Source organism: Mandrillus leucophaeus, unplaced genomic scaffold, assembly GCF_000951045.1.
Source record: "Mandrillus leucophaeus isolate KB7577 unplaced genomic scaffold, Mleu.le_1.0 Scaffold440, whole genome shotgun sequence".
In the NCBI taxonomy this organism is placed as follows: Eukaryota; Metazoa; Chordata; class Mammalia; order Primates; family Cercopithecidae; genus Mandrillus; species Mandrillus leucophaeus.
In genome coordinates this window covers 167,391-177,442 of record NW_012104699.1, presented here as the reverse complement: position 1 = coordinate 177,442, position 10,052 = coordinate 167,391, and the positions used below count along the sequence as shown (strand labels likewise).

The following is a 10,052-nucleotide window of genomic DNA, read 5'->3' as shown; positions in this document are numbered from 1 at the left end:
CCCCCCGGGAACTGATTGACAGAAGAAGCGATCTTATACAGCTGAGTGGAGCCGGAGGAAGCGGTTCCAGACGCAGCCCTTGATAGGGTGGGCTTCCTCCCTTCGCTGTAAACCTGACCCCTCCCACGGGATATTTGCATTTAAGCGGAATTTCCTGCCTGTACTCAATGCGCTCTTCCTGCTCCTTCTTCCTGGACGGGGACCCTCAAGTGTGTGCTGGGAATTCGAGACTCACTGCCCATTGGAGCCATCCCCTGGCCTCTGAGCAGTAGGGGAGCCCAGACCACACAAACCACACTGAAGCAGGAGGGAAGGCTTGGTGTCCTCCAGGGATCAGGAATTTGGGATGAGGCTGCTGGCTCCATGGTCAAGCCTTTCTCCCACCTTATCTCTCAATCTACTCATTCTCAGACCAGAAAATAAAAACACATCAACAATGAAATAAAATTGTTAAATGCATGGAAAATCTGGAATTATATGGCAGCAATTTTCTATAAAGGAATCAGAAGAAGGGAAATAAAACCAACCTGAATTAGTTCAGATAGCCACAGTTCAGCAGGAAACCCCCTTTCAGGAGGTTAAACATATTCCCAAGCTTAGAAGCCAGATTCTGACTCCTGAAATTGAGTGCCAGAGTGTGTAACCAGCAGCTTAGCAGCTGAGTCTCCAACCACATTTTAAACCTTTTTTGTCTTCTTCTTCTTTCCCGTTTCCTCTTTCCCTTCCCCGATCCCAAGATAATAACTTCAAGATAAACCGGATAGATGTTACCTCTCATCTAAAATACAGCTTCAGAATGCGCTGTGAACCTCCACTCTCTTTCCTTTCCCATACTATACTGCCATGCCTTATGCACATTTATCTTATTTTTTTGGAGACGGAGTCTCACTCTGTCACCCAGGACAGAGTGCAGCGGCACGATCTCGGCTCACTGCAATCTCTGCCTCCTGGGTTCAAACACTTCTGCCTCAGCCTCCCAAGTAGCTGGGACTACAGGTGCACGCCGCCATGCCCGGCTATATTTTTTGTATTTTAGCAGAGACAGGGTTTCACCGTGTTGCCCAGGCTGGTCGAGAACTCCTGAGCTCAGGCAATCCGCCCGCCTCGGCCTCCCAAAATGTTAGGATTACAGGCGTGAGCCACCACGCCTGGCCTATGCACATTTATTTACCTAAATACTTATTAAGCACACACCATGCTCTCTTATTTGGTCATATATTTCCTTAGAAGCTTCAGGGGTTGGATCCTGATAGGGACCAGGCACCTCTGGAATTCTCTCTCCAACAAAAGAATACTTCAAAGACAGAAACCACACCCAGCTGAAGAGTGACTACAAGATTGACTGCAACTAATTTGAAGTAGTCCCTTCACCAAATGGGACAATAATTCAAGAGGGGCAACCAGAGCAAGTCACGCCACCTGGTACCTCTAGCCCCCCTTGCCTCTTCTGCATTCCAAACTCTTTCTTTAAAAACTCCTGCGTTCCCTCCACAAATTGAACAGTGGAATTGCTTTCTGTTCTTCCCCTGCTAGGACAGATAATAAAGAAATCTCGCTCCCTCTTATCACAACTCGTTATTATTTTGACTTCTTTCCACAAGCGGCGAGCAGCCAGACCCCTTTGCCAGTTACAAGTGGGATCAGCACCTGGTGATGGGGCAGGGGCATTGAAGGATTTAGGGATGAAGGAGCTCAACTTGCCCTTCTGTGTCCTCTGCGCAGTGTGGAAATGCTCTCTCCTTCAAGACTTTAAATATTAATGAATTAAATGCTCCAATCAAAAGCCAAGGCATTAGACTTTGAAAATATAAAGATTTCCCATATTTGTATGAAATACAAGTGTACCTGGTAAACTGAGTTCTTTCTCTAGTTTATACGAGTCACAAAGAAAGAATACCTAATGGAACCAAAAAAAGGCAAAACAGGACTTATTTTCTGGCCAGAGAAGAAGGGGTCAGAGTCAGCTCTTGCTCCGAAGACACTTCCTCCTCCTAGAGCTGTGGGAAGCTGGGGAGTTTTAAGCAGCCAAATACGGGATGGGGACATTTGTAATATGGGCAGAAAGGAACTTCAGATGTGCAGGCACAAATCATAAACATGTCTCTTTATACCACACATGTTCCAAAGGCTGGCCGGGTGTGGTGGTTCATGCCTGTAATCCCAGCACTTTGGGAGGCCAAGGCGGGCGGATCACCTGAGGTCGGGAGTTCAAGACCAGGCTGACCAACATGGAGAAACCCCGTCTCTACTAAAAATACGAAATTAGCCAGGCATGGTGGCACATGCCTGTAATCCTAGCTACTCGGGAGGCTGAGGCAGGAGAATCGTTCAAACCTAGGAGGCAGAGGTTGCAGTGAGCTGAGATAGCACCACTGCACTCCAGCCTGGGCAGCAAGAGCGAAACTCCATCTCAAAACAAAACAATAGACCGGGTGCGGTGGCTCACGCCTGTAATCCCAGCACTTTGGGAGGCCGAGGTAGGCAGATCATGAGGTCAGGAGATCGAGACCATCCTGGGTAACATATTGAAACTCCGTCTCTGTTAAAAAAAAAAAAAAAAAAAATTAGCTGGGCGTGGTGGCACATACCTGTAATCCCAGCTACTCAGGAGGCTGAGGCAGGAGAATCGCTTGAACCCAGGAAGCAGAGGTTGCAGTGAGCTGAGATCGTGTCACTGCACTCCAGCCTGGCGACAAAGCTAGATTCCGTCTAAAACAACAACAACAACAACAACAACTAAAAAGCTGCCGTGACTTTCTTCTATGGGTGAGGATTTTCATCTTACAATAAGGTGTCAATGATCTAAACCAGCAGTTCCCAACCTTTTTGGCACAGGGACTAGTTTCTTAGAAGATAATTTCTCCATGTACTGGAGTGGGGATGGTTTTGGGGTGATTTAAGTACATTACATTTATTGTGCACTTAAATATTATTATTACATTGTAATATATAATGATGTAATTGTACAACTCGTCATAATGTAGAGTCAGTGGGAGCCCTGAGCTTGTTTTCCTGCAACTAGATGGTCCCATCTGGGGGTGATGGGAGACAGTGACAGATCTTCCAGATTCTCATAAGGTGCATGCAACCTAGATCCCTTGTGTGCGCAGCTCACAATAGGGTTCACGCTCCTATGATAATCTAATGCTGCCTTTGATCTGACAGAAGGCAGAGCTCAGGTAGTAATGTGAGTGATGGGAAGTGGCTGTCAATACAGGTAAAGCTTTGCTCACTCGCCCGCTGCTCACCTTCTGCTGTGTGGCCTAGCTCCTAACAGGCCACGGCCTGGTACCGGTCCATGGCCCAGGGGTTGGGGATCCCTGATCTAAAGGCAACTGGTTCTGGTTTGCTCTGGTTTTGAGCAGGCCTTATCTAACTCTGATAATTGGCAGAGGGTCCTGAAGCTCCCAGGCCATATGGAGTCCTAGTAAGCTAGCATACCTAAAGATAAACAGTTTAGGGAAAAAAAATTTTATCTACTGCTTGAGAAAATAATTAGCGGCTGGGCACGGTGGCTCACGCCTGTAATCCCAGCACTTTGGGAGGCCGAGGCAGGTGAATCATGAGGTCAGGAGTTCAAGATCAGCCTGGCCAACATGGTGAGACCCTGTCTGTACTAAAAATACAAAAATTATCTGGGTATGGTGGCGGGCACCTGTAATCCCAGCTACTCGGGAGGCTGAGGCAGGAGAATCGCTTGAACCCAGAAGGCGGAGGTTGCAGTGAGCTGAGATCGCACCATTGCACTTCAGCCTAGGCAACAGAGCGAGACTCTCTCTCAAAAAAAAGAGAAGAAAATAATTATCCATTTCAGCTGTTTTGCTTTCTCAGCTATTTTTCCAGGACTGGCCCAGTAATAAAAGTACCAGACATAAAAGCATCATGAACTGGAACCGGGAACCCATGGCTAAAAAGAAAGGAGCCAAACATCAAGTGTAATTCAATCAAACAAAATCTTGAATCAACTTGTGAAAACTGTAGTGTTTCCTGACAAGACAAATGGGCATGTTTGAAAAACAAGAAAAAAAATGATGTCTGATTATAACTAATGAATAAATGATATTCATGCCTTTAAAAATTACAGAGACACGCATGCACGCACACTCACAATCTATTATCACAAGACTCTGTTCTCTCTGAAGGATCAACTATCTTTCTGTCAGATGCTTCATCAGCCTTTCACATTAACTGCCTTTGGAATAATATTATATACTTCCTTTTCCCTAGACAATTGTGAAAAGAGGGTGCAGTGGGTCAAAGGTGATGTCAGGGGTTTATGTACAGATTTTGCATATTTTTACAAATTGCAGCATTTAACTAGTTCATTACTGTGTTGATTTAAATTCTTACAAAAGCTTCCAGACAAAAATAAACACTCATATAACCATGAGGAAAAAAAATTCAGAATAGAATAGAGAGTCCAAAAATAAGGTCACACACCTATGACCACCTGATCTTCGACAAAGCTGACAAAAACAAGCAATGGGGAAAAGAGTCCCTATTCAATAAATGGTTCTGGGTTAACTGGCTAGCCATAGGCAGAAGACTGAAGCTGGACGCCTTCTTTACACCATATACAAAAATCAACTCAGGATGGATAAAGACTTAAATGTAAAACCTCAAACTATAAACACCCTGGAAGAAAACCTAGGCAATACCATCTTGTACACAGGAACAGACAAAGATTTCATGGCAAAGACAGCAAAAGCAATTGTAACAAAAGAAAAAATTGACAAGTGGGATCTAATTAAATTTAAGAGCCTCTGCACAGCAAAAGAAACTATCAACAGAGTAAACAGACAACCTACAAAATGGGAGAAAACATCTGCAAACTATACATCAGACAAAGGTCTAATATCTACCATCTATAAGAAACAAAGAAAATTACAAGAGAAAAACAAACAGTACCGTTAAAAAGTGGTCAAAGGACATGAATAGACATTTTTCCAAAGAAGACATACATGTGGAGGCCGGGGACGGTGGCTCATGCCTGTAATCCCAGCACTTTGGGGGGCCAAGGTGGGCAGATTACCTGAGGTCAGGAGTTTGAGACCAGCCTGGCCAACATGGTGAAACTCCATCTCTACTAAAAATACAAAAAAATTAGCCAGGCATGGTGGTGGCGCCTGTAATCCCAGCTACTTGGGAGGCTGAGGCAGGAGAATCGCTTGAACCTGGGAGGTGGAGGTTGCAGTGAGCCCAGATAGTGCCACTGCACCCCAGCCTAGGTGACAAGAGCGAGACTCCATCTCAAAAAAAAAAAAAAGAAAAAAGGAAAAAAAAGAGAAAAATGAAATATACTTCAATCATTGCAATCATCCAGAGAAATATAAAATAAAAGGCAAATTTTTATTAACTGATTTCATCAAAAAACACTACCTATTCAACTCGTGAATTTATGTGTCAAGAGAACTTATTTACAGAATTCTCTCACCTCAATGTGCTTTTTTCTGAAAGTAAGATATAGGAATCCATAGTCCAGATCCACTTTAAGCCGGAGGCACTAATAAAAACAATAGAGTTATACATTTTATGACAATTCCTAGATGTTCCAAATTTTCCGGCACATTTTGCATGAGTGAATTTGGATCTCAGTTTTCTTTCTTTATTGTTTTTTAAAGACGGAGCCTTCCTCTGTCGCCCAGGCTAGAGTGCAGTGGCGCGATCTCGGCTCACTGCAACCTCTGCCTCTGGGGTTCAGGCAATTCTCCTGCCTCAGCCTCCTAAGTAGCTGGGACTATAGGCGCATGCCACCATGCCCAGCTAATTTTTGTATTTTTAGTAGAGACAGGGTTTCACCACGTTAGCCAGGATGGTCTTGATCTCCTGACCTCGTGATCCACCCACCTTGGCCCCTCAAAGTGCTGGGATTACAGTAGATGTCAGCCACCGCGCCCAGCGCGATCTGAGTTTTCTAAATTACATTTATAGCATATCTAGCCAGTGTGAGTTCTGATAAGGAATCGTCAATCTACCAAAGTTGTATTAATATATATATCCATGGAGGTGACACCTACGTCAATTAACCCTTACATCATTTCATCAGGAAACATAGACAGATGCTGCACATGAAATTAGCCCTAGGCTGGACGCAGTGTCTCACGCCTGTAATCCCAACACTTTTGGGAGGCCACGGTGGGTGGATTGCTTGAGTTAAGGAGTTGGAGAGCGGCCTTGGTAACATGGCAAAACCCTGTCTTTACCAAAAACAACAAAAATTAGCCAGGCGTGGTGGTGCACATCTATAGTCCCAGCTACTTGGGAGGCTGAAGTGGGAGAATGGCTTGGATCGCTTGAGCCCGGGAGGCGGAGGTTGCAGAGAGCCGTGATCCCCCAATTACACTCCAGCCTGGGCGACAGAGGAAGACTCTGTCTTTAAAAATAAAAGAAAGGCTTTTACCTGAGAGCAAGATGGGTCACCAGCTGTACTGGAGCCAGCGGTTCTCACTCTTGTCGCGTCTGTTCAAACCAGCATGGTCTGATCTGGAAATACGGCCTCAATATGTGCCGCCAGTGTTTCTGTAACTATGCAAAGGATATAGGCTTCATTAAGTTGGAATAAATGACCTTCCTTCAAAGGATTATCCAAGGCATCTACCCAATGAAAAACTAGGATAGTTCTTTGTATACAAAATAAACATCTTTTAAAAACCTTCCAAAAAAAAGAAAGAAAGAAATTAGCCCTATTCCTCAGAAATGTATATATTTTTGCAAGAAATGTGATTTTATTTCAATAGCATACATGTTATTATAAATGCAATACATGTTTACTCCATAAGTAGGAAATTCACTCCTTCCCAAGTTTTAACAGCTTTCTAATACTTTTAAATGTTTTGTCTTTAGTCTCCCAACCAAATATGGCTATCGTCTCTAATCACAATAATTTTTTTCCATCCTAGTTTCTATATTGTTCATTGATTTTTGACAATAAGTTATATAGATTACTGTAATAGTGAGAGGAATTAAATAGTACTTATTTACTTATTTATTTATTTATTTATTGAGATAGGGTCTCACTCTGTTGCCCAGGTTAGAGTAAAGTGGTGCAATCATGGCTCACTATAGCCTCGACCTCCTGGGCTCAAGTAATCCTCCCGCCTCAGCCACCTGGGTAGTTGGGATTACAGGTTAAAAACACCATGCCTAGTTAATTTTAAAATTTTTGGTAGAGACAGGGTGTCACTATGTTGCCCAGGCTGGTCTTGAATTCCTGGGCTCAAGTCTTCATCTTGCTTTGGCCTTCCAAGGTGCTGGGATTACAGGCAGGAGCCATTGTGGCTGGCTATGTTTGCTTTTGTTAGCTTATGATCCTCCTTTCAGTGGGAAGCCTGTCACACAACAGTTTCTCATCATGCTGTGCTCTGAAACATACCTTAACCACGAATCCTACATCAAGCAAAGCTACAAATACTTTTTCAAGAATAAAAACATACATATTGAAACAATTTGTTCTTACCACACCAGACCTACAAGATGAAAGAAAGTCCTTATGTCTGAAACCAAACGATGGCAAAATCCACAAGAAAAGACAGAGAGCACCACTAAAGATCATTATATGAATATAAAATCCAGACTAAATGTGTATTTCCTCACCTTTCTTCTCCTTACGGATTTACAAAGCAACTGTGTAAAATAATAACTAGTTGGTGAATTCTTGGCCCTACAACACATAAAAATGTAACGCATGTTTTATATTTACAAATAACACTATAAAAACCTGAGCTAACTAAATGACTACTAATGGGAAAGCAATAATTATAAGAAAGTACTGTTGGATGTGCAACCCTAAGAGTTATTACACATGAAATGAAACACCCCAGAAAGGCAAAAATATACCAGAGCTATACAGGATAAATACGATTTTTGTTTGTTTTTGTTTTTTTCTTTTTGAGATGGAGTTTCACTCTTGTTGCCCAGGCTGGAGTACAGTGGTGTGATCTCAGCTCACCGCCACCTCCACCTCCTGGGTTCAAGCAATTCTCCTGCCTCAGCCTCCCAAGTAGCTGGGATTACAGGCATGCGCCACCACACCCGGCTAATTTTTATATTTTTAGTAGAGACGGGGTTTTAACATGTTGGTCAGGCTGGTCTCGAACTCCTGACCTCAGGTGATCCACCCACCTCGGCCTACAAAGTGCTGGGATTACAGGCGTGAGCCACCGCGCCAGGTGGATGAATATGGAATTTATCCATAAATCACTGGAAAACTGTCCCTGATTGTGATATTATCATTTACATGATAAACACTTGAATAATCACTACCAAAACCCAAAACAAGTATAACAAAAAATAGATCATCCCGTACATTGCAAAGACATATTATGTGAAATCAGAATTTACGGTCCTTCCTTAATTAAACATTGACTCTACATCCATTCCATAACATTATAGCCCCAAGGTTTGCTGCATTCATCCAACTTGGGAATTTCCATGTTATATCACTTATTTCTTTTTTTTTTTTTTTTTGAGACGGAGTCTCGCTCTGTCACCCAGGCTGGAGTGCAGTGGCCGGATCTCAGCTCACTGCAAGCTCCGCCTCCCGGGTTCATGCCATTCTCCGGCCTCAGCCTCCCGAGCAGCTGGGACTACAGGCGCCCGCCACCTCGCCCGGCTAGTTTTTTGTATTTCTTAATAGACACGGGGTTTCACCGTGTTAGCCAGGATGGTCTCGATCTCCTGACCTCGTGATCCGCCCGTCTCGGCCTCCCAAAGTGCTGGGATTACAGGCTTGAGCCACCGCGCCCGGCCTCTTTTTTTCTTTTCTTTTTTCTTTTTTTTTGAGAAAAAGTCTCGCTCTTGTCGCCCAGGCTGGAGTGCAATGGTGTGATCTCGGCTCACGGCAACCTCTGCCTTTGGGTTCAAGTGATTCTCCTGCCTCAGACTCCCGAGTAGCTGGGATTACAGACACCTGCCACCATGCCTGGCTAATTTTTGAATTTTTAGTACAGATGGGGTTTCACCATGTTGGCCAGGCTGGTTCCGAACTCCTGACCTCGTATCCGCCCACCTTGGCCTCCCAGAGTGCTGGGATTACAGGCATGAGCCACTGCGCCCAGCTACATATCTCTTTTTCAACATTGACTCTGCTTTTAAAATCAGAAAATTATTTCTTGAGCAGGTCATGATCACTTTTCATCCATTTCTTGAACTTGCAGCCCAAGAACAGAATTACAAGTCAATCATCTCTAATTGTTGCATTTTCTATTTCTGTGTTATTACGCTAGTACTAAACTGTTTTTATTAGTATGGATTTGTAATAAGTTTTGAAATCAGGAAGTGTGAGTTCACCAACTTTGTTCTGGCTTTTTTTTTTTTTTTTTTTGAGACAGTCTCGCTCTTTGCCCAGGCTGGAGTGCACTGGCATGATCTCAGCTCACTGCAACCTCCACCTCTCAGGTTTAAGTGATTCCCCAGCCTCAGCCTCCTGAGTAGTTGGGATTACAGGTGTGCGCCACCACACCCAGCTAATTTTTGTATTTTTAGTAGAGATGGGATTTCACCATGTTGGTCGGACTAGTCTCGAACTCCTGACCTCGCGATCCGCCTGCCTCAGCCTCCCAAAGTGCTGGGATTACAGGCGTGAGCCACCACATCTGGCCGCTGTTCTGGCTTTTGAAGACTGTTTTGTTCATTCAGAGACCCTTGAGATGTCATTCATAAAAAAATTAAAAAATGTTCAAAAATTGCTCCTAAGAAGGAATCAGGTGGTCAAACCTATCCCTAAAAGGCTACCAGGGAACAAAAAGTGCTATCTCTCAATAAGAAAATACAGGCCAGGTGCGGTGGCTCACGCCTGTAATCCCAGCACTTTGGGAGGCCGAGGCGGATAGAATACGAGGCCAGGAGATCGAGACCATCCTGGCTAACACGGTACAACCCCGTCTCTACTAAAAATACAAAAAACTTAGCCAGGCGTGCGGCTGGGCGCCTGTAGTCCCAGTTACTCGGGAGGCTGAGGCAGGAGAATGGCATGAACACAGGAGGTGGAGCTTGCAGTGAGCCGAGATACCGCCAGCCTAGGCAACACAGCAAGACTCCGACTCAAAAAAAAA

General features: G+C 44.1%; 1 protein-coding gene across 2 annotated transcripts in view; it reads right to left on the bottom strand.

Moving 5' to 3' along the window:
• Window positions 1-10,052, bottom strand: part of ZNF442 (zinc finger protein 442) — a 38,227-nt gene that overhangs the window by 10,023 nt on the left and 18,152 nt on the right. The window contains exons 1-2 of one of the 2 annotated variants that reach the window (XM_011994015.1): window positions 6,401-6,428; window positions 5,435-5,503 (exon numbers count right to left, since the gene is read on the bottom strand). The exons of the other annotated variant lie outside the window; for it this stretch is intronic. The gene's annotated coding sequence lies outside the window, so the exon portion shown is untranslated. Of the gene's footprint in view, window positions 1-5,434; window positions 5,504-6,400; window positions 6,429-10,052 lie in introns of those variants that run through there. 2 annotated transcript variants of the gene reach the window in all.